At 41.4% G+C, this 24,025-nt stretch overlaps 1 protein-coding gene and 1 non-coding gene across 7 annotated transcripts in view; one reads left to right on the top strand and one right to left on the bottom strand.

Annotated features, from left to right (window-relative positions):
* Positions 1 to 24,025, bottom strand: part of DIS3L2 (DIS3 like 3'-5' exoribonuclease 2) — a 358,321-nt gene that overhangs the window by 224,301 nt on the left and 109,995 nt on the right. The window lies entirely within an intron of this gene.
* Positions 19,306 to 19,377, top strand: TRNAG-CCC (transfer RNA glycine (anticodon CCC)). The gene has a single exon. It is a non-coding gene; the product is annotated as a tRNA-Gly (tRNA).

Below are 24,025 nucleotides of genomic sequence, written 5' to 3'. Positions count from 1 at the left end.
CTGTTGTCTGTGGTTGCTGATGATTCCTGCCCTTGAGTATGGTTTCCTTGGGTACCTGGTTATATTTATGTGCTGGTTACTGAATAATTTGAGGCCTAGGCTGAAGAAACCTTCCTTTTGAAAGAGTTTCCACTAGATTTTGCCAGATACCCCGAGGCACAACCAACCCATAAACCGATTCAAGACTCGATTCCTTGGTTGATCAAGTCAGCTTGAACCTGGGCTGCAATTCCACAAGAGAACTGGTATGTTTCAGGTCTACCCTCAGTCTGATAGTGTAGTCCTTTGGGGTCCCAGTTTCTTTTGAGAAATCTAGGCTTTATTTCTGTCTCCTACAGCTGCTAGGCAAATCTGCACTCTTGCATGGGTTCTCCATTACAATTTTAACATGGTAATGCCTGCTGCTGCTGCTAAGTCACTTCAGTCATGTCCAACTCTGTGCGACCCCATAGACGGCAGCCCACCAGGCTCCCCCGTTCCTGGGATTCTCCAGGCAAGAACACTGGAGTGGGTTGCCATCTCCTTCTCCAATGCGTAAAAGTGAAAAATGAAAGTGAAGTCACTCAGTCGTGCCCAACTCCTCGTGACCCCATGGACTGCAGCCTAGCAGGCTCCTCCGTCCATGGGATTGTCCAGGCAAGAGTACTGGAGTGGGGTGCCATCGCCTTCTCCGATGGTAATGCCTATGAGCTCTCTAATGCTTTAGGAAGAAGGCTGGGTTGGGTTTGGTCTTGGTTTTGTATTTTATCCAAGTGTTTTTTGTTGTTTCAGTACGAGGGTTGCATGACTGAGTAACCGTCAACCATTACTATCAACAGAAAGCCACTAAGGTTTCTATCTTAGAAATATTTTTCAGGTGGCAGCGTAGAGCCTAGAGAGCAGTGACAGGAGTGAGAACAGGAGAGGGACACCAGTAACCTGTGCAGGAAATGCAGCAAGGAAGTTTCTTATGAGAGCAGGGACGGTACTGTGACAGTGCCCAGTGGTACATTAAGCAGAAGCACAAGGGATGGAGAGAAGAGCCAGGTACTGTCACACTGATTCTCAGCAACCCCATGAGGGAAGCATTACTCTTCTGGTTTTTAGAGCAATCAGCAGTTCACAGAGGTAAAATAACTTATCCCAGGGTTCATCCAAGGAGATGGTTAGTAGAACCCAGTATGACTCCAAGTCTAAAGTCTTCTCATCACAGTATGACAAGATCTAGAAGAAAGACGGTGAATATGGGTGGGTTCCAATGAGGAGATAGGAGGGTTGCCAAAAACTGTATAACTCACCGAAAGATACCTCTGGATTTTAAATTTTAGAAGGTGCCAAATGATAAACAGCTCTCTAAATAACTTCCTCCTTCCACTCACAGAAATGACAAGAGTGGTTAAAAGCATGAGCTTTGGAGTCCCAAGACCTAAAATCAAACCTAGGTCCTGTGATCTTGAACTTGTAACTTTGAACAAGTTACTTCCTCTCTCAACTTCCTCCTTTGGAAATCAGGAACAGTACACGTGAGTTATGTTTACATGTAGTGTCCTGGCAGAAAGTACATTAACAAAAATTGTTAGATATCACTATTAATGTTGCTGTTGTCATAGTCATTATCATTAGCTCTTGGTAGTAAGTTCTGAGTAAATCCAACCCTGTTACCCTGAACTCAACTGACTGGACAGGGACTGGTATGCAGGACAATGGCAACACTACAAAATGGGTCACATCTCCTCATCTGTAAAATGTAACCCATCTTATAGAGTTAGTGGGAATAATAGTAAATGAAATTAACATATATACAGTGACTAGAGCACAGCATGCACTCAGTAACTGCTATACAGTATGTATCTAAATTGCTTGCGCTTTTCTGTACACTAGGTGCATTCTGTGCAAAGTAAGGAAGGAGAAGAAACGGTGCTATGTTGGTAGGCAGAGGCTAGGTCAACGTCATGAAGTTTGGATTTATCCCAAAGGCAATGGAGAGCTAGGGAAGGAAGCATACAGAGGACTAACATGACATGGTTTAATCAGCTCATGGTTTAACCGGTGGCTGTATGGGAAACAGATTTAGAAGTGAAACTGGAGGCAGAAAGGCCAGGTAGCAGGTGACTTCAATAAATCAGACTAGTGGCAAAAGGAATGGAGGATTCCAAATAGAGAGGTATTTAAAAGGCACAACTTACCAGATTATTCAGATGCTAGTGGGGAACTGGAGGCTGGGGAGATTACATGGGGTAGAGTAAGGAATGGGAATGGGCTTCCTTATGGCTCAATGGTAAAGAATCCACCTGCCAATGCAAGAGATGCAAGAGACGTGGGTTCGATCCCTGGGTCGGGAACATCCCCTAGAGGAGAAAATGGCAACCCACTCCAGTATTCTTGCCTGGGAAATCCCATGGATAGAGAAGCCTGGCGGGCTACAGTCCATGGGGTCGCAAAAGAGTCAGATATGACTCAGCAACTAAACAACAACAAGGAATGGGAAAAGATTGCCTCATTTCCTTGTAATAGATGTTCTCAAAGTATAGTTCCCCGACCAGGAACATCAGCATTACCTGAGAACTCTTAGAAAGACAAATTCTCAGATCCCCACCCCAGACCTACTGACTCAGACTCTCCAGGGATGGGGCCGAGCCACTGAACACACCTCCCAGGGGACTCTGATGGCCACGAAAGTGCGGAACCACTGCTCTAAACTACTGTATGATGACCAGCTAGAGGAAGAGTCTTCAGGCAACCAGGCAGGGACCTAAGTGCAGGTGAGTTTGAGGTGATGGCTATGAGATCTGATGCTTAAGAGATAGGTCTGGGTGGGAGAGAAAAAAGAGCATATTACACGTGTACATAGGACAGATGAACAAACAGACCAGTTCCCTTGGAAATGGTTCAGAATCAGAAGGAAAGAGAGTCTAGAGCACAGTGGTTCTAGGAACAGCAGCAGGAACAGCACTAAGAAAGCACAAGTAGAAGAGTCTGCATGTAGGGCATGATCAGAAAAGGTAGGAGAACGATCAGGCAAATGTGAAGTCAGAGGAGCCAAAGAAAGCAAGCCTCTCAATAAGGAAAGTGTGGTCGGCAGGGTGTACGGGGTGACAAGGTCACAGGAGGAAATGGAGTGAAGCAGAGCACGGGGTGTGGGAACTGAGGGGTCGAGGGTGTGCGTGCACCAGGCTCCGGAAGGCTGGCTGTGAAGGTGGGCGCGGCACAGGGTGGAAGCTGTGGGGGAGAAGGAAATCACAACAAGGTTCCTTTTATGCTTTTAAGATAAGAGAAGCCTGAACACAGTTAACTGCTGATAGGAAAGAATCAGTAAGGAAGGCGTGGTTGAAGAGGGCACCATGAAGAAAAGGAGGGGACCCTGGGCAGGAAGGGATAGGATCCAGAACCAGAGGGAAGGACTAACCTCAGGCAGCAGGACAGAGAGAGGCCGCCTTCCCGGCATCAAAATAAATCAGGTGGGGGATGAGCCTGGACACAAGCCAGTTGCTGTCTGGCGCTGGAAAGTTGAGGGGGTTCCAGAGGGGAAGCAGGCGGGCAACAGCTCTTGCTTTTTGAAACACAGAAGCCAGTTCACCTGCTGAAAAGTGCTAGGGGAGGCAGAGGATACCTACTACGTTCAGAGCTAGGTTCCACAACCCCAGGGGAGGATTACAAACGAATGGCATCCTCAAACAGCCGCCCTGAACATGCCGGGCACCGTGCTCCATGAGCTCAAAACAGTGACGGTAACTAGTTACTGAGCACCTGCGGCACACGTCTGGCACTGGGTTAGGGGACTTATATGCCCTCCCACATAATATTCTCCAATAATCCAATGAGGTAGGCATGTTTATCATGCCAATTTTAAAGAAGAGGCTCTAAAAGATCGTTTAGGAACTGAGGATCACAAAAATTAAATAACACGCTTGCTTGTGGATACCAGCTAGGAAATGACAAGGGCAGGATTCAGTCCTCAATCTTACCCTCTCCCCATGATGCCTAAGAACCTCCAAGATTTGAACAGCATTAATGGAAGTGATTAGTTGCTGCAGTTCATGGGGTCGCAGAGTCAGACACGATTGGGTGACTGAACAACAACAGTGGGAGGGAGAATGAAAAAGAAAACATGCTTTTAGAGGGATGTGCCTGAATAAGATACCAGGAGAAGTCGATCAGCTGCTGGGCCCATCCTGAGTTTGGGTAACTATGGGATATAAGTGTGACTATCTCCTCCACTCAAGCTGGAGATCCAGTTCTACATCTTAGGGCAGAGGATGGAATTATCAACCAGATGATAACACTGTCTGAAAGTAGACAGATGTGTATAGACTGGTAAAGAAGGATTTCACATAAGAGTAACAAGATGAAAAAATGAATGAAAAGAATACTAACACTCCAGCATTAAAAGGAAAAAAACAAAATTCCTTCGGCAACCAGTTCCCTTCCTTGTTCTAATTAATAGACTGATGAGAGATGAAGAACGGGGGGACTCACTGTGGCAGGACCTGGTCACCCTTCTCACCAGGCTGACCATGCAGATACACTCAGGTTCCTGAGTTGAAGCTGTGCCCTGGATACAGTGACTTTGGGGGCCCAAACTTGAGTTCTTCACAGGGTCCTCTCAAATGGGGCTTTGCACCAATTCCCATTTCCAGCTGTTAACTGTATTAATTACATCATCAACATCGCTTTTCTTTGAGCACGCTCTGCTCCAAATCTTTCCCTTGCCTTAGGAGAAACCACTTTTAAATTTCTCTCTACTAAAGCTTTAATTGGTTTTGAGCTTCATGGCTCCCCAAAGACCCAAAATGTAGGCACACATACTTATGTGCTCCCATCTATAGCTGGCTTTGACTTACTAATTCTGCATTTTTCCCACAGATGAATGACTCCTCCAAGTTTAAGCTGACTTCCATCTGAGTTTTTCTTAAAGGGACCAAACTTGACCTGTTACCTTTCAGTACCTGAAATAACACTGTCTGACTAATGTTTCTTTACCTGCCTTCTAAAGATTAGCTATCCATCAAAACTTCAAAAACTGAAAAAGGTGCTGTGCTATTGTAGAGGGTAGAGACTGGCCTCAAAGCATGGGAAGCTAAAGAAAATGAGTTTTGCTGTGTTTTGAGCCCAGACCCCACATACAGCAAACATATATATATATATATGTATATCATGTTCTAAGTCCCTTAAAGCACATGTGACATTTCATCCTCTTGAACATTTCCAACAGGGATAATAAGATGCAGCTCACTGCTTGGGCAAAAGGGAAGAATTAAAATGCTGCTTCTAAAGAACCAGCCCCCTTTATCAATTCAGTTGTTATTATTAAATACCTAAAAATGGCAGGGCTCCAAAATAATCATTACCAGGCAAAAGAAAACAGTTTAACGAAGAAAAAAATTCTTAGAGGTTACGTCATTCCTGAGAGCCATCAAGCCCCCAGCAAACGGAACAATGCACCACTCAAAAGTAGCTAATGTTTGAAGCTTCTTTAATGGAAAATTGCTTCTCCTTAATAAGGTAACAAGAATAGCTCTAAATGCAAATCAGGCAGGTCACTGCTGCCAGGTTATACAGATGCGGATGAGTCACTGCTGCTGATGCCTAATTGGCAAATCTGAAGGTTTGATAATGGATCCTGTGTGGCTGCTACGGAGAAAAAGGATTCAGGTGTTAGACAGGAGAGTAACCAGTTTGGTCCTTCTTCAGTTTCAAAGGAGGAAAGAATAATCTTTTGCAGAACATTTCCTGAGTACAAGACTTTGTTCTGGAGGTTAGAAGTAGATGAAAGGTGAGCAAAAACAGTTATATGAGGGAAACAAAGAAAATATTCAACCCCAATAATATCAGTCATGGAAAGTGAACTGAAAAAAAAAAAAAAGTAGCTATAAAGAAGAGTCACACAGAGAAAAAAAGAAGTCACAGAAAGGAAAGATCACACATTTAGTTGGAAGAAGTAAGTAGAGGCTCATGGGGAAAACCTCTTGTGGACTCTAAAGAGGGCCCCCAGGGACCCTCACACCTCCTGCTCTTCACACTATGACACAACTCCCTCCTCCCTCTGAGAGAGGCAGGACGATGACTTGCTTCTAACCAACAGAACACGGCCAAGACAACATGGTTCACTTCCATGGTTAGGTTCCAACAGGCTGTAACTTCCACTTAATAACAGACTCTGTCCCTTGCTGGATCTGATGAAGCCCGCTGCCATTCAGAGAGACCCATGGCAGCAGCTGGCAAGGAAACAGGTGCTCAGTCCAAAAGCCCACCAGGAGCTGAGGCCAGCCAAGAACCACATAAACTTGGAAGAAGACCCTTCCCCAGTAGAGCCTTCAGATGACCAACACCTTGACTGCAACCTTGTGAGAAACCCTGAAGCAGGACTGCGCTGGGCCATGCCCAGATTCCTGACCAAAGGGGAACCTTGTTTCCTCTACTCACAATACTTAGGATTCCAACTGTATGGGTTTCCACACCAAGCAAGTCTCCAGTCCTCTGCAGACACTGCCTGCTCGTTCTACACTTTAATTCAGTCCTGACACAAACTGTCTGGGATTAGCACAGGCATCACAGGTGAAGGGCTCACTCCCACTAAACTGCCCCTGCCCACTTTAGACACCAAACACAAGCTGTGGGTCTCCAGATACCCTACACTCTGAGTTGGCCACAAATGGAGGGGTTCCCATGGCCCCACGCTTAGGCCTGATAATCCGTCGTCATTATGACTGATGAGTCATCACAAAACCCAGGGCAGCACTTAACTTACATTGACTTGCTTAGTATAAAGGATACAGCCAGAGAGGCCTAGAAGGACCCCAAGCACAGCAGCTTCTGTCCCCATGGAGTCGAGCGGTGCACCACCCTTCCAGGACATGAATGTATTCACCAAGCCATGAGCTCTCCAAACCCCACAGTTCAGGACTTTTTATGGAGGCTTCACCACGTAGGCATCAACAATTATTAACTCAACCTTCAGTTGCTCTCTGCTCCCTGAAGGATGGCAGTAGGGCTGAAAATGTCAAGCTTCTAACCATTGTGTGAAACGGTTAGAATCATTTCATGAACAACCCCAGTCTGAACTATCCAGGAGTCTACCAAGACTTGTCACATAGAACAGTAAATGCTCCTACCACTTGGGAAATTCCAAGAGATGTAGGAGCTCTGTTAAGATGCTCCTATTACCACCATTACTTGGGAAACTACAAGGGTTTTAGGAACTCTGTGTCAAGGAACCAGGGTCAAAGACCAAATATGAGAACAAGCACCCCTATCACTCAGGAAATTCCAAGGTCTTTAGGAGCTCTGCATCAGGAACCAGGAGTGAAAGTCACTCAGTCATGTCCGACTCTTTGCGACCCCATGGACTATACAGTCCATGGAATTCTCCAGGCCAGAATAATGGAGTGGGTAGCTGTTCCCTTCTCCAGGAGATCTTCCCAACCCCAGGGATCGAACACAGTCTCCCTCATTGCAGGTGGATTGTTTACCAGCTGAGCCACCAGGGAAGCCGGTCAGGAGCCAGATGCAGAAGCCAAGTACATATTTCTTACTATGTTCCACTGACCTACAGTGGGATAAGTCAGCGGGACAGGAAGATGTGAGATAGTAAACATGTTCTATTAAGCCACTAAGCTTGTGGCAAGTTTGTTACACAGTGATAGTTAATATACACTTCAAATGACAGTTGACATTAGAAGGTTAGAGGAATTTTCAGAGGAAGAGTTGGGGAATTAGGCAGCATTCATGGCTAATGAATGAGTGACTTGACTTTGCTCGACAAAGTCGCTCAACATGACTGAGCGACTTCACTTTCACTTTTCACTTTCCTGCATTGGAGAAGGAAATGGCAACCCACTCCAGTGTTCTTGCCTGGAGAATCCCAGGGATGAGGAGCCTGGTAGGCTGCCGTCTATGGGGTCGCACAGAGTCGGACACGACTGAAGCGACTTAGCAGCAGCAGCATGGCAGAAAAGAGGAGGCATGCAGACACCAAGATGGAAGAGGGAAGTGGGTGTTTAGGGACAATATAAGGTCCAGTTTGGTTGGAGGTGAGGTCTGAGTGGGCAGGAGCAAGAACATAAGCTGGAGAGACAGGCAGGAGGCCCCTGATGGACAAGGACAGCCGTAAAGAGCCGTTAGAGCTCATCACTGACATCATGCGGCATGAGAACCTCTACAGGAAAACTCATTTGACACTTGTTGCTTTAAGAGGCAACAGGCTTCAAAAAAAAAAAAAAGATTTGGAAAAGGCCCACAACTCAATGTTACGCTTTATCCCTTTCAAGGTATTTTCCCTTCCATTACCTCATTTGACTTATGTAAGAACCCATGAAGAAGTCAAGGCAGGCATCTCAAGTGCTTTTTTTTTTTTTTTTAACAAATTAGGAAATTTTAACATATAAGGAAATTTTTTTTTAACAAATAAGGAAAAGCACTAAGAGGCAAGAATGACTGACGAAAGCTTTTGTTCAATACTTTTTTGTTTCCTACTAAGAGCACTGCCACATTTTGTTGGCTCCTCCTTCCCTGGTGGAGATGCAAACAGGACTGGCCAGACAGGTCTGGATCCTGGCCCCAATGCTCCAGAGTGGGCTCAAGGAGCACTTATACCTGCAATAGTAAGTACAGGGAAACCTAGGTGAATTGCAGAATTGAGAATATAGTAGTTCAGTCTGCAGAAGCGGATATTAAGAGAGCCTTGAAATGAGGAGGGTAGAAATGAACATCAGCTCCCAAGCCAAGCCTATCAAGTTCATACTCGACTGCTGCCTCTGGCTCAAGCAAATGAGTCAGAGTGGAGGGGACTGGCCAGACAGGGGTCAACTAACTGGGGGCAGAGCTCAGAGACTTCACTAAGGCAGCTGAGCTTGACTCAGGGGCCTAGTGAAAGGTGTGCAGGGGTGGGAGGCTGGTTCCACTTAAACTGATAGAGGTGACTCATTCATTTTTGAGGGTTTTTTTTTTTTTAAAGCACTATCTGAAAACCAACCTAGACAGCATATTAAATAGCAGAGACATTACTTTGCCAACAAAGGTCTGTCCAGTCAAAGCTATGGTTTTTCCAGTAGTCATGTATAGATATGAGAGCTGGACTATAAAGAAGGCTGAGTGCCAAAGAACTGATGCTTTTGAACTGTGGTGTTGGAGAAGACTCTTGAGAGTCTCCTGGACTGCAAGGAGATCAAACCAGTCAATCCTAAAGGAAATCAGTCCTAAATATTCATTGGAAGGACTGATGCTGATGCTGAAACTCCAGTACTTTGGCCACCTGATGAGAACTGACTCCTTGGAAAAGACCCTGATGCTGGGAAAGACTGAAGGTGGGAGGAGAAGGGGACAATGGAGGATGAGACGGTTGGATGCCATCACTGACACGATGGACATGAGTTTGAGTAAACTCTGGGAGCTGGTGATGGACAGGGAAGCCTGGCGTGCTGCAGTCCATGGGGTCACAAAGAGTTGGACACGACTGGGCAACTGAACCGAACTGAAAGGGGAAACCGATGTCAGAGAGATGAGTCATAAATCTGCAGAGTGGCAATGAAAGGGTCTCCATCAAAGCAAAAAGCCAAATGAAACCTTATGAAAGCAGGTCAAACACTAAGCTACAAAAAAGGCTTCACTACTTGACTGAATTAAGTCGGCATATGCTGACGAGAGGGGTGGACGAGGAAGGGTGTCTTAATGGGGCCTTCCCTTCTTGGAGTCTGAGGACCTGAAAACTAACTTCACAGACAAAACTGCTCAGAATCCCAGGTCGAGCTAAGTGGGATGAAGACATTAACCATCCCCACCTGTAATGATTCTCACTTTCCCAGTTCAATAAGTACAAAACTAAACTTGTCTCTTTCAAGCCATTCTTTCAAAATAATGGTTAAATGCAAAAAAAAAAAAAAAAAAAGCCCCTTCCTGAATAATTTGAAAGTCGCTCAGTCGTGTCTGACTCTGTGACCCCTGGGACTATACAGTCCATGGAATTCTCCAGGCCAGAATACTGGAGTGAGTAGGCTTTCCCTTCTCCAGGGCATCTTCCCAATCCAGGGATCGAATCCAGGTCTCCTGCATGGCAGGCAGACTCTTTGCCAGCTAAGCTACAAGGGAAGCCCAAGAAAACTGGAGTGGATAGGAATAAAAGTTACTTTAAATAACTTGTGAGAATCAGTCTTTTTTAAAAAAATAATCTTTAATCATTTGATATTCATTAAGGTAAGAGAAACATTCCTTCATTTCTAGAAAATAGTCATCACTTATTTCTATATACTTTTCTGTTAGGCCCCGTGCAAGGCTCTCAAAATCTTTATCAGAGTTACGTACCAACCACCACCCTTGACCCTGAGTTTTCCATATCTACCAGCTCAGGCCTTGGTTTATAGGATAATGACTACTTCAGGTAACTCCAACTGTGGACCATCTACCCAATAATCTCTCCTATTTCCCATAGCTTTAACTAACAATATTCAGATTTAGAACTCGAATCAGTCCTCCTCTGGGTCTATATTTCTATTTTCAATCACTCACTGAATGTCACAACCTGAATGTCCCCCATACAACTCAAATTCAACACGTAATCAGAATCTAGATTCATCGTCCATCTCAAACCTGGTCTTATTTTTCTCATTTAAGATGTCAACACCTGTGCAGTTGCCTAATTAGATATCAAGTTAGTCTCATTCTTGAGTGTTCCTCTGCCTTATGTCCCATATCAGATCTACTAACAAACTCTGTCAATTCTGGTTCCAAAATGTCTTGCCTCCCTATCCCTTCCCTTGCATGCCAGCTGCCTTTGCTCTCAGCCAGGTCTTCAAACATCTTAACTGGTCCCAATGCCGTGCCCCAATCTCTCCCCTCTTCCTTACAATTAGTCTCCTTTCCTTAACAATGCTGGGTGACTTCCCATTACCCAGATCTCTTAGCAAACACAGATAACTGGACGGAAGTTCACCACAGCCTGTTTCTCTATCCTCCTCTCCAGACTACCCCTCACCCTCCACCCCATGCATCCTGTGCTATTCCCTAGAGTCCTCAAGCTGTGGAGAAAAAAATCTCATGGGTCCCTGGCCAGCCAATGTATTGATATGACTTAGGTCAGATGTCCACTCAGTATCCAAATAAGTCCTGGGGACAGGGCAGAGCACATTGACCACTTTAGTAAAGGCAGTTCCCAAGGAAGGGGAAGAGGGCCGTCAAGATCCAGAACACATGTCTGTTTCTTTATCTCCTCTCATGGAATAATTTTACCTCAAGGACAAGCATCTGGATTTTACTGTTCATTCACCTTTCTTTACCGAGGAAGTGGCAGGATGCCTGCCTGGTCGTTCCCTCTGTATCTGTCTGAATGCTTAGCTGAGATGACAGAACATTCCACATAAACTGGCTTATATCTCAAAGGTGATTCACTGGATAATGAAATTAGAAGTTCAGAAGGAAGGCAGGCCTCAAGTCAGTTGATCCAAGGCTCAGCCCAGTGATGGTTGTAGAGGCCTGAGTTTTTTCTGCTTCTTCACTCTTCTCTCCACGACACTTGGCAAGTCATAGGAGAGCTTCCAGTACCAATCAGGGATATGTGTTTCGTGTTCACATCCATCAGGACACTATTTACATCCCAGAATTCTAACAGGAGTCACCCTGATTAGACAGCTTAGGTCATGTGCCTACGAGAAGAGGAAATGGTATGACACCACAATGTGCCCAATGCAGTAGTCACAAACCACACTGAGCTATTTATTATTAAAGTAAAAGTAATATAATTAAAAATTCAGTTTCTCAGTCACATATCTCAAGTGCTCAACAGCCACACGTGACTAAGTGGCTAGAGAGAATACTGAACAGTACAGACAGTCCTATCGGCACAAGGTGACCAAGCAACTTAACCAATTGGTATAAGGCAACCGAAACTCAGCAGCTGGGGTCAACTTAGCTCAAAGTCCAAGGAATTCGGGGAAAGGGCAGATGTCCAGATGAAAATCTGGGTATATAGGCAAAAGGGAAAGAGGGAAATAGACTCTAGGTGGGCAATGAACAATGCTCAACAAATTCTTGTAGAAAGAAATTAAACTGATCTGGCATGATTTGCTCTTCAAAAAATGTAACCCATTTGGAGAAATTATCTGTTGTAATTAGAGGTATAAGGTGTTTTTCTTTAATGAACTCACTAACTTCCTGTGGGACACTGGACATGCCAAGTAACTTCTCTGAGTCTCAGTTTCCTCGTCTGTAAAACAAAAGGGGTGAACTAGATCAGTTGTTTCTAACCTTTTAATCAAAGCAGAATTTTGTACAATACATTTTTAATTAACTTTTGCCTCAGATCTCACACTTTGAAGTGTTTTTAGTAACTTACATGCATCAAAAATTAATGTTATCCTACTTCTTAATCAAAAGGATACAACTGTTCATTAGAGCCTCTGATCAGCAGGAAAAGTCTGTATTATCATGGTGGGCTGGTATCATTTGTATCAAAAGTAAAATAAGTTGACCTTGCCGTCTTACTTAAAGTAAATGAACTATTTTCACTTACTGTCATGAAATAGTGCTCCACGGGAAGCCCCTGGGGTAGACTAACACACGTCAAGGAGAGTCCTTGATCTTCTAGGACTCAAGTAGGTCCAAAATTTTATGATGTCTAATGTAACTGTAAACAGATATGATTCTTGTCACTAGCATGGACTTGCCTAACCTGAAAAGTACCAGAGAGGGGTTTAAGTAGACATACTTGGAAGAAAGATTCCAAGGATGACTGGAAAAAGGAAGAAAATGATACCATCACACAAAGATATTGATCTGTAAGCACCCCAAAAGTAGATTATTAACTAATCCAGGTAGGCAAGTATAAAGCTAAAAGTCAAACAAGAGAATTAGGAATGTAATACCACAAAAAATGTTAAAAGAACTAGGGGGCAGTGGGTGGCTCCAGAGACCTTCAAGTCTTCATTCACCTCTACTTGGGAGAAGGGCAGGCACACATAGAAACTGACTGCTAGAGGCCCGGGAACTTCTGTTTCTCAGTAACAGCATGAACTGCACTCAATACAGACTACGTCCTTTTATTTAAATTTCTATCCCAATAATTCAGTGTTTAAGTGCTAGCAAAAAGGCTGACAAGCATGCCTACTCCTAGGTGCTGTAAGGAATGGATTGGAGCAGAGTACGTTCTATAAAATAAACTACTTGTAATGTTAGAAAAATGTTCTGAAGCTCCAATTTCCCAGGTCCAGTGAAACATCAAAGAGAAAATAGGTAGGAGTGACTCGATAAAAAATGGAAAGAGGAGAAGGTGAAAACAACAAGCCAGAGAAAGAACTGGACAAGCTCTAGGTATATTTCAATAAGGAACAAATGCAACTGTTATTATTTCAACATTCCTCATGGTTTTCTATCTTTGTTAACCTTTTTAATCACTAGGTATTTCATGATTTAAAAATTCTTTTAAAAATACCCACATTTCTCAAACAGCTGATATAGGTAGTGTAGGCAATGTGATGTAGGTAGTTGTAGAATATGACCCAGCAAGCAATTCTACTCCTGAATACAGTAGTAGTATATGCTGGTAGTAGAATATGCTGGTAGTAGTATATGGTAGTATACTGAATACAGTAGTAGTATATGCTGGTAGTAGTATATGCTGGTAGTAGAATATGCTGGTAGTAGAATCAGTTCAGTTCAGTCACCCAGTCATGTCCGACTCTTTGTGACCCCATGAATCACAGTACACCAGGCCTCCCTGTCCATCATCAACTCCCAGAGTTCACTCAAACTCATGTCCATCGAGTTAGTAATGCCATCCAGCCATCTCATCCTCTATTGTCCCCTTCTCCTCCTGCCCCCAATCCGTCCCGTCCCAGCATCAGAGTCTTTTCCAATGGGTCAACTCTTCGCATGAGGTGGCCAAAGTACTGGAGTTTCAGCTTTAGCATCATATGAACCAGCAATTCTACTCCTGAATACAATTCCAACTGAACTGAAAACAGGTACTCAGATATTTGCACACCAGTGCTCATTTTTACAGTACATTTAGTATTCTGGCCTGGAGAATTCCATGGACTGTATAGTCTATGGGGTTGCAAACAGTCTGACCCAACTGAGAGACTTTCACTTCCACTTTTCCCTTTCACTCAGATACCTGCACATCAAGGCTCATTTCGGCATTATTCACTATTCAAGAGCCAAAAGGTAGAAGAAAAACAGTGTCCATTAACATGAATGGATAAACAAAATATATATTCAACATAATGAAATACTACTCAGTCATGAAAAGGAATGATATTCTCATACATGTGACAATATAGATGAATCTTGAAGACATTAGACTAAATGAAATAAGCCAGACACAAAAGGAGAAATATTGTATGACTCCATTTATATATGCCATATTTATATATGCCATATCGAGAATAGACCAAAACAAAAAAAAGAATAGACCATTTAAAGAGAAGAAGTAGATTAGTGGTTAGCAGAGGCTGGGGTGGATTAAACAGGGAGTTACTGTTTACTTGTTACAGAGTTTCTGTGTAACATGATTTAAAAAGTGTGGGCATAGTACTAGATAGTAGTAATGGCTGTTGAAAATCATGAATGTAATTAGCAGGACTGAACTGTAAACTTTAAAATTACTAGAAAGGCAAATTTTGTGCTATATGTATCTTATCACACACACGGAAGACTTTTAAACCTACAAGAGTTTCTTATGGAGTCTGTAGGGCAGGGAGCAGTGTGCTGCTGCTGCTGCTGCTGCTAAGTCACTTCAGTCGTGTCTGACTCTGTGTGACCCCATAGACGGCAGCCCACCAGGCTCCCCCATCCCTGGGGTTCTCTAGGCAAGAATACTGGAGTGGGTTGCCATTTCCTTCTCCAATGCATGAAAGTGAAAAGTGAAAGTGAAGTCACTCAGTCATGTCCGATTCTTCTCGACCCCATGGACTGCAGCCTACCAGGCTCTGATAATATTTATTTCTTTCAAGAAGGGAAACTCAGGTGGCAGGAGAGAACAGGTAGGCCCTGCACTCTGAGAGTCCCTTAAAGTAACCCTTAGAATCGAGGGGTTCTCTTCAAGGAAATAACTAGACACCAATGATTCTTTCAATTACATTTCCCGCCCAAATTATGACGTGAAATTCAACCCACATTTCCAACTACACCTAACTCCCTCAGACTTAACATGTATAAAGATAAAAGTAGAGATTACAGACAATAAATAAAAATAGGAGAAATAAATCTCTACTAAAAAACAGACACATCACTTCCTAGTGTAATAAAAAAATTACTGGCAAACGGAAAGGTTTGATTATAGATGCAGAGGAAATTAATTGAAAAAAACTTTGTACAACTCTATTGTAAAATATTAATATTAGAATAGGTGCTAAAATGTATAATTTTCTTGCAAAATACAAATTATCAACATTAACACAAGAAGAGGGGAAAACCCTACAGAAACAAACAATCATTAGACATGGAAAAAGATGCCAGATAAAGTCTTAACCCATGTTTCAACCTTCAGTGCTTTAAATGGTTCGAGTACCAGGAACACTTTATCCTTCTCAATGCTATTCTAACTGCTCCAAAGCAGTGAGAAAAAGAAAGACTCCCAGTTCTTCCCGCAAAGTTAATAAAGCCTGATACCAAGAAATAGGGCTTCCCAGGTGGCTCAGTGGTAAAGAATCTGCCTGCCAATGCAGGAGATGCAGGTTTGCTCCCTGGGTGGAGAAAATTCCCTGGAAGAGGAAATGGCAACCCATTCCAGTATTCTTGCCTGGGAGATCCCACAGGCTACAGTCTATAGGGTCACAAACAGTCAGACACAACTGAGCAACTGAGCACATATACACACACACCAAAACACAACAAAGACTGCCTAGTAAGAAGAAACTCACATCTTGTATTATAAACCCAAAAATCAAAAATAAACATTAGCAAACAGAACTGAGCTACATGTTAAAACATGCTATACACCATGACCAAATGAGGGTCATGGTTGTATGAGGGATTTAAGAATTATTCAATGTTATATACATCATCAAGTAAACAAGCCAAAGGGGAAAAAATGAAATCTTGAAAGAAGCTCAACAGGCACTTAAAATAAAAATTCAATATCCATTCCCATATAAACTTTAAGTAGAAAAGAAAGAGGACACTTGGTTAACTAGGTCTCAAGCCAACAACCGGCTCAGTGCTTGATGGCTTAATACTGGAAGCATTCCTATTAAAGTCCGGAAGAAGGCATTCACCACCATTATGTAATACAGTTCTTAAAGTAATGGCCAACGCAATGAGGTAATAAATGAAAAGCATAAAATTAGAATGGTAACGGCAAAATTATTTGTAGATAAAATTGTTTTATACCTAGAAAATCAAAACCACCAATGAGAAAATTATTGGAAATATAAGAGCATTCATTAAGGTATCTATTTTAAAGAGACAAAACAACACCAATAGCTTTCTTATTGTATCAATGATTATATGTAGGAAATTGCTGGAAAAATTTCCTTTCAAATTAATACTAAAAAACACAAAACACTCATTGGCTTTTTCTAAAGTACAATAATGCTATAAACTATTGAACATTTTAAGAGGATGTAAAGATTCTGCAATTCACACTGTGAACAGGTGTGATAAACCAAGACATATACAGACCACACAATTGAGCAAAAGGATTGAGGCAATAACTTTTTATCCAAATTATTTTAAGTACCAATACATGGACAAAAAACCATTCCAATAACCACAAGAAACTAAGGAACTGAAGCAGTGCTGCATTTCCTAACAATATATAATTAAAACATTCACTAAAGTCTTGTTCAGCATCAACTATCAATTTCAATAGCGTAAGCCAGTGGTTCTACAAGTGTGGTCTGAGATTCTGACAAAGGATTCACAAGGTCAAGACTCTTCATAATAATACTAAGACATTATTTGTCTCTTTCACTCTCATTTTCTCATATTTGTAAAATAAGGATCAGTAAGCTAAACTGGCCCCACAGGCCAAACCCAGGCATGTCCAGTCATTTACATATTCTCTACATCCACTTTCAGGCTACAAAAAGAGTTAAGTAGTTGTGACACAGAAGTCTATCTCTGGGTATCCCACAAAGCTGGAAATATTTACAATGTGGCCCTTTACAGAATACCTTTGCTACCCCCTGCTCTAATGACTACTGGAATGTGTGCCGATGTATCCTGTGTTTTCTAGAATTTTCTAAGGTAATCAATTTAAAGTATAAACAAGCACATTTTAGATGTTACTTCCATTTTTTGCCTCTGGATTTTGGCTATTGTTTTATCTACTATAATCTCATTAACCTCACTAATACCCAATTTTAAATCACTATTTTAAAATCTGAAGTTTTTCTTAAATGTTGACTTGTGTACTTATAGAAGCAAATACACTTATTTTGCAATATTTTAAAGCTTTCTTAGTTTTCATTTTAAATACAGAAATATTGATAGATATAACCTACATACGCAAGAGCACCTTGGAGTCTTCAGTAATTCTTAAGAACATAGAAGTATCCTGAGACCAAATAACCTGAGAATTACAGGTTTAAATAAGTTGTAAGTATTTCCAGCTTTGTGGGATACCCAAAGACAGACTTCTGCATCACAACTACTCAGCTCTTTTTGTAGCCTGAAAGTGGATGTAGAGAATATGTAAATGAGTGGACATGACTGGGTTTGGCCTGTGGGGCCAGTTAAGCTTACTGATCCTTACTTTACAGACATGAGAAAATGAGAATGAACTGCAGCAGAATACACATTCTTTTCAAGAACACAAGGAACACTCTCCAGGATAAATCACATGCTACACCACAAAACAAGTCTCAACAAATTTAAGAGGACAGAAATTATATTAAGCACTTTTTCCAACCACAACACTATGAAACTAGAAGTCAATTACAGAAAGAAAAATGGGCAAAGAACAAACATGTAAAGACTAAACAACATGTTACTAAAAAACCAATGGGTCAACGGGGAAGTCAGAAAATACCTCAAGACAAATGAAAATGGAAACAACTTCCAAACTCTATTGGATGCAGCAAAATCAGTTCTCAGAGGGAAGTTTATAGTAATACAGGCCTTCCTCAAGAAACAAGAAAATCTCAAATAAACAATCTAACCCACCATCTAAAAAGAAGAACAAACAAAACCCAAAGTCAGCAGTGGTAAAGAAATAATAAAGATCACAGAGGATATAAAATAGAGATGAAAAACCAACAGAAAAGATCAATGAAACCAAGAGCTGTTATTTTTTTAAATAAATAAATAAACAAAATTGATAACCTTTAACCAGAACCACCAAGAAGAAATGAGAACTCAAACAAACAAAATTAGAAATGAAAGAGGAACAATAACAACCAATACCACAGAGATACCAAAAAAAAGTCATAAGGAAATACTACAAACACTTATACACTAACAAATCAGATTACCTAGAAGAAATGGACAAATTTCTAGAAACATACAAACTGCCAAGACTAAATCAAGAAGAAACAAACAATTTGAACACACTGATTACTAGTAGTGAAACTGCATTTGTAATTTTAAAAAATTCCCAGCCAACAAAAGTCCAGGACTGTATGGCTTCACAAGGGAATTCTACCAAACATACAAAGTACTAATATAATATCCTCCCTGAACTAGTCTAAAAAAAGTGAAAAGGACAGAGTACCCCCATGAAGCCACCATTATCCTAATACCAAAACCAAAGACATGACCCAAAAAGCCCTACAAGCCAATATTTGGGAAGAACACAGAGGCGAAAATTCTCAACAAAATACTAGCAAACCAAATCCAACAATATATAAAAGGATCATATACCGTAATCAAGTGGGATATACTCCAGGGACACAAGAATGGGTCAATATCTGCAAATCAATCAATGTGATACGTTAGCAAACAGGATAAAAATCACATAATCATCTTAATAGACACAGAAAAAATAGTTGACAAAATTCATTATCCACTCATGATAAAAATTCTCATCAAAGTTGGTAGGGAAAGAATATATATCAATATAATAAAGGCCATTTATGACAAACTCTGAGCTAACATCACCCCCAATGATGACAAATGAATTCAGTAATGTTACAGGATACAAGATTAATATATAGAAATCTGTTATAATCACTAATTATAAAGTATTTAGGTCCTAGCACATAGCTAATGCTCAATAAATATCAGTGATTATTATTTGTAACTACATATATGGTTAGTATGTATACAAAAATATATCCAGGTATATCCTAGATATGGCAAAAGTAGTATTCAGAGGGAAATTTATAGCTTTAAAAGCATTTCAAAGGAAACAAGAAAAGCCGCAAAGACTTATTGAACTGAGGAAGTTGGGAAGGGACTTCCCTGGTGGTCCAGTGGTTAAGACTTTGTGCTCCCAATGCAAAGGGCCAGGTTCAATCCCTGGTCAGGGAACTAGATCACACATGCTGCAACTAAGACCTAGTACAGCCAAATAAATTAATTAAATAAAAAGAATTTTTAAAAAAAGAAGTTGGGAAAAGGGCAAAAAAGGAAACCCTCCCAAATAAGGAATTAAGTGACTATGATAAGGGTAAATATCAATGATACAAAGAACAACATCCCATCAACAATAAACAGAAGAATAACACAACCAAAAATCATGCTCCTTGAAAAGATTAACGTGGGTAAATTAACAAGATGGCGCTAGTCAGGCTCTCTCACCCCACACTCTCAGGCCCTCTCGCCCCATGTTCTGTAAACAATGACTTCGCATGGTCGTGTAATGGCTGAGATTACTTACAGCACGGTACATGCACATCACAAGGCACTCGCTTGGTCATGGGCTACTTTGCGTGGAATGCCAGTATGAACTGCATCAGGGCTACACTGGAGCAGCATCATGGTTATGTTATATGAGGTCACGTTATGGCTTCGTTATTACGTTATGGTTATGTTGTGGCTGCTGCTACAGCTGCCATGCCAGCCAGGAGAGAATAAACATGTCTGCAATTCCTATGGCTCCTTGAGTCTCCTTCCAGCCTATTAGCTTGCAACAGTGTGCATGGTGTGAAGAGCAAGACAACTGGCATCACAAACAGGATTAGCCACACAATTAATAAGATGGATCTTTGGCAAGCAAGAGTTAAGAAAAAAGAGAAAAGGGTCAAACAATTAAAATACATAATGAAAAGGGAGGCAAAAGTACAGACACAAGGAAATTTTTTAACAATTAAAGAATATTAACGGGCTTCCCTGGTAGCTCAGCTGGTAAAGAATCCACCAGCAATGCAAGAGACCCTGGTTTGATTCTTGGGTCAGGAAGATTCCCTGGAGAAGGGATAGACTACCCATTCCAGTATTCTTGGGCTTCCCTGGAGGCTTAACTAATAAAGAAACCCCCTGCAATGCAGGAGACCTGGGTTCAATCCCTGGGTTGGGAAGATCCCCTGGAGAAAGGAACAGATACCCACTCCAGGATTCTGCTCTGGAGAATTCTGTGGACTGTATAGTCCATGGGGGTCATGAAAAGTCAGACAGGACTGAGCAATTTTCACTTTCAATGAGTATTAGGAATATCTATGTGCTCATAAATTCAAATAGATAAATTGCCCTTAAATTATGCCAGAATTGGCACCAAAAATAGAGAGAGAGATTAAACAGACCAATCAGTATAAAAGAGACTGAAAGAGCAACGATCTCACCTTCTGAAAAACAGCAGGTGCAGATAATTTTACAATGAGTTCTACCAAATTCTAAGGAACACTTAATTCCTCTCTTATACAAGCTGTTCCAGGAAAATAGTAAACAGTCAAAAACTGATCAGGACACTTCATGAAGCTAACCTATGATAAGAAAATGATAGGGCTATTCAACATAATACAAAAAAACCCTACACTATATATTACCTAAGTAAATCTAGTATTATATTTAAAAAATAAAAATATATCAGGATTAAGTAGGATTTATCCTAGGAATTCAAGGATGGTTCAACAAAAAAAATAAATTTAAAGGAGAGAAACCAAATAATACTCTCAATCAGCGTAAAAAATTAACTTCATAAAGTTCAGCAAAAGGTAACACTGTGGAGTTAATAAAGGTTGTGTGGGATATGTGACCTCAGCACAGGGAAAAACTAAAAAAACTATAAAGTATTTGATTAATTTTACTGCAGTAAAACTAAGAAATTTTGTTCAATGAAAACACCATAAAGTTAATAGATGAATGAATAAAGGACAGAAAAACAGAAGTTGCTTGCAATGCCTAAAATGGAAAAGGGATTATTATGGAGAATAGACAAGAAATTCCTGCAAATCAACGATAGAACAGTAACTCTGATGGAACAACAGGCAAACAATATGAAAAGGCAATTTACAGAACTTAATCTCTAGAGGATAAAAACTTAAAAACTGTTGGCAGGAACAAGAAAACAGAAGACACCTCATAGGTGTGGAGAAAAGGGAACCCTCCCACACTGTTGGTGGGAATGTAAATTAATGCAGTCACTATGGAAAACAGTATGGAGGTTTCTTAAGAAACTAAAAACAGAGTTGCCATATGATCAAGAAATCCCAAGCCTGATCATATATCCAGACAAAACCATAATTCAAAAAGATACATGTACCTCTATTGTTCACAGCAGCACTGTTTACAAAAGCCAAGACATAGGAAGACAAGTCCATCGACAGATGAATGCATAAAGAAAATATTGTGTACACACACACACACAATGGAATATACTCAGCCATAAAAAAAAGAGAGTGAGGTAGCTCTTCCTGATTCCTGAGGTTGACCTGAGCAGGCCTCAGCAGGAGGAGTAACAGACTGAGTCAAACCCCATAAAGGGACAAGGATTCCCTGTGGATTCTCCCTTCAAGAAAAAGCTAAAGGCGGCCAGAGACAAAAAGAGAGAATTTAAAATGTCACCAACTCTACACTCAAACCCAAGCCTTCAGGGTACTTGCAGAAGCCTACTTCCAGACCAGGAAACTGAACAAGACCCTACTAAGGTAGAGAACAGGAAAAGTATGTCACAGCCTGATTGACTCACCAATGCCAAGATTCAAAACTCTTCTTAAAGTTCCCAAAGATGTATGATAAAGAGCTACTGGACCACTCAGTCATGACTTTTCCTCTCCTTAGGAGCTGGCTAATCAGGTGGCTGTTACTCAAATACTTGATACCAAAGGATATTTATTTGGGTTGCCCCTGGTCTCGACCAGATGGCCATTTCCTGTGCTGATAATGCCACTGCCCAGAAAGTGGTAAAAGCTTAGCCTTGAGAGGCTGTGGGGCTGGACCTAGAAAAGGGCCCCAGGTCTTTGGCCCATTCTCTCAGGGGTTGAGGGTGATCCAGATCCATGCTGTCTTTCTAGAAGAAACTACTATGTAGGTCTGAGATGCTCAGAGAAACTTTTCTCTGAATGCAAAGTACTTGCTGCAGACAGCTGAGGTTACTTGCTCACTTAGCAGAGAAACTGGTAATTACAGTAAAGATATGAATCCTGGGCAAAGAGGGATATACAATGCATACTGCAATATACAGCATTTGCTTCAGATTTTAAAAAAAGATATTAAAACAAAAATAAATAAAAAGCCCTCTTCTGCACATAAGTGTGATTAGGATTGATAATCCATCTGTAACTAGAAGACAAAGCAAAGAACCTTTCTAGAAGTCATAGGAAAAGTTTATGATGTTCTTAAGGTTATGGTTTGTTTCAATAACAAATTTCAAACCCTTAAATGGTGCAAAAAGTACTAACATCCTAACTGTAACCAGATTTTATACTATCCAGAGAAGAAAAGCTGGTTGAAATATTCTAAAAACACCATGATTTTTAAAAGAGCAAATTGCAATTTTCCTAAATATCAAGAGGGCAAGAAATGAGAAACAGCCATGCGGTTTCACCAACTCTCTATTTAGAGGCTAGCAGGAAAGAGAAATTGGTACCAGATACTGAGGGAAGGATTAAGGCTGTTCCCTCAGTCAGGGCCAGTAAGGAAGCAATATAAATAACAGTAGGATAGGAAGACCATAAAAAGAGTAAGGAAAACACTGCATACAGTGGGCTTGGAAAACACTCAGTGATACTTACAGAGATGGAGGGACTAGATGACATATCAAGGGTAGGTCCAGCATCAGAATTTCCCAAACAAAGAGCCAAGTGGATTACAAATATCCACCCCAGGCACCAATTCTGCCATCACTTCCATCCATCAATACTTCCTTGCCCTTGTATTGGCACCAACCACTAATGAGAAACTGAGGCATCTTAACCCTTCAACTTGGAGCCTGGGGGAAAAGAGGCTACTGAGGTCTGTCAACTTCAATCACCTGAGCAAGGATTCCACAAAGTAGTTTTGGGATAATTACCCCATCAGTTCCAAAGTACTAACTCCCCTTGGCTTTGTCCTTCAAGTATCTCTCTCTCTCGGTGACCTTGTTGATAAATGATTTAACTATTTAGGGTCCTCTCACAGAAAAGACATGACTCACAGTATTGATGCCATTATGATACACACGTACTCTCAAAAGAGGGTCACAGTATCCAACTATTTTTAAAAGAAAAAAGAAGAAACATCAGAAGAATGAATTTTCAAGGAATAACATCCAAATGAAATTGGCTGGGCTGTGAACAGTGAAACCACTAGTTGTCTATAAACAGGCCACAAAAACAGAAAGAACCTGGGTGTCCTCAGGTCAGCACACCTGGTGGGGCAGTGAGGAAGCAGGGGCCTCCTATTCAGACAGAATTTCAAAGTTGGAAAGTCCTTCTGGATGAGCAGTACTTGGCATCAGAACACAACATATGCTTTTAGAAAATGCTCACTGCCCCAGATCACTCCCTCATCAGCAGTAGAGACACAGGGTGACCCTTATATGCAGTCACTTCCTGAAATCACCTCCAACTTTCTTCAGGAGTCAGAGAACTGTGCTCACCAGTCTCTATCACAGCGTGTCTGCTCAACATCCTCCTTTAGTAATCTTCTGGCGTTTCTTCCAGCCTTTCATGGGGGCTGTGCCAGAAACTTCTTCCTGATTAAAAAAAACCTCATAATCTAGTTGGCCTAGCCAGGTCAGTTTTTTCCATTTCACGACATA

The sequence above is a fragment of the Ovis canadensis genome, chromosome 2 (genome assembly GCF_042477335.2).
Source record: "Ovis canadensis isolate MfBH-ARS-UI-01 breed Bighorn chromosome 2, ARS-UI_OviCan_v2, whole genome shotgun sequence".
In the NCBI taxonomy this organism is placed as follows: Eukaryota; Metazoa; Chordata; class Mammalia; order Artiodactyla; family Bovidae; genus Ovis; species Ovis canadensis.
The sequence above is the reverse complement of the archived record's forward strand: the minus strand, read 5'-3'. Positions and strand labels throughout refer to the sequence as shown.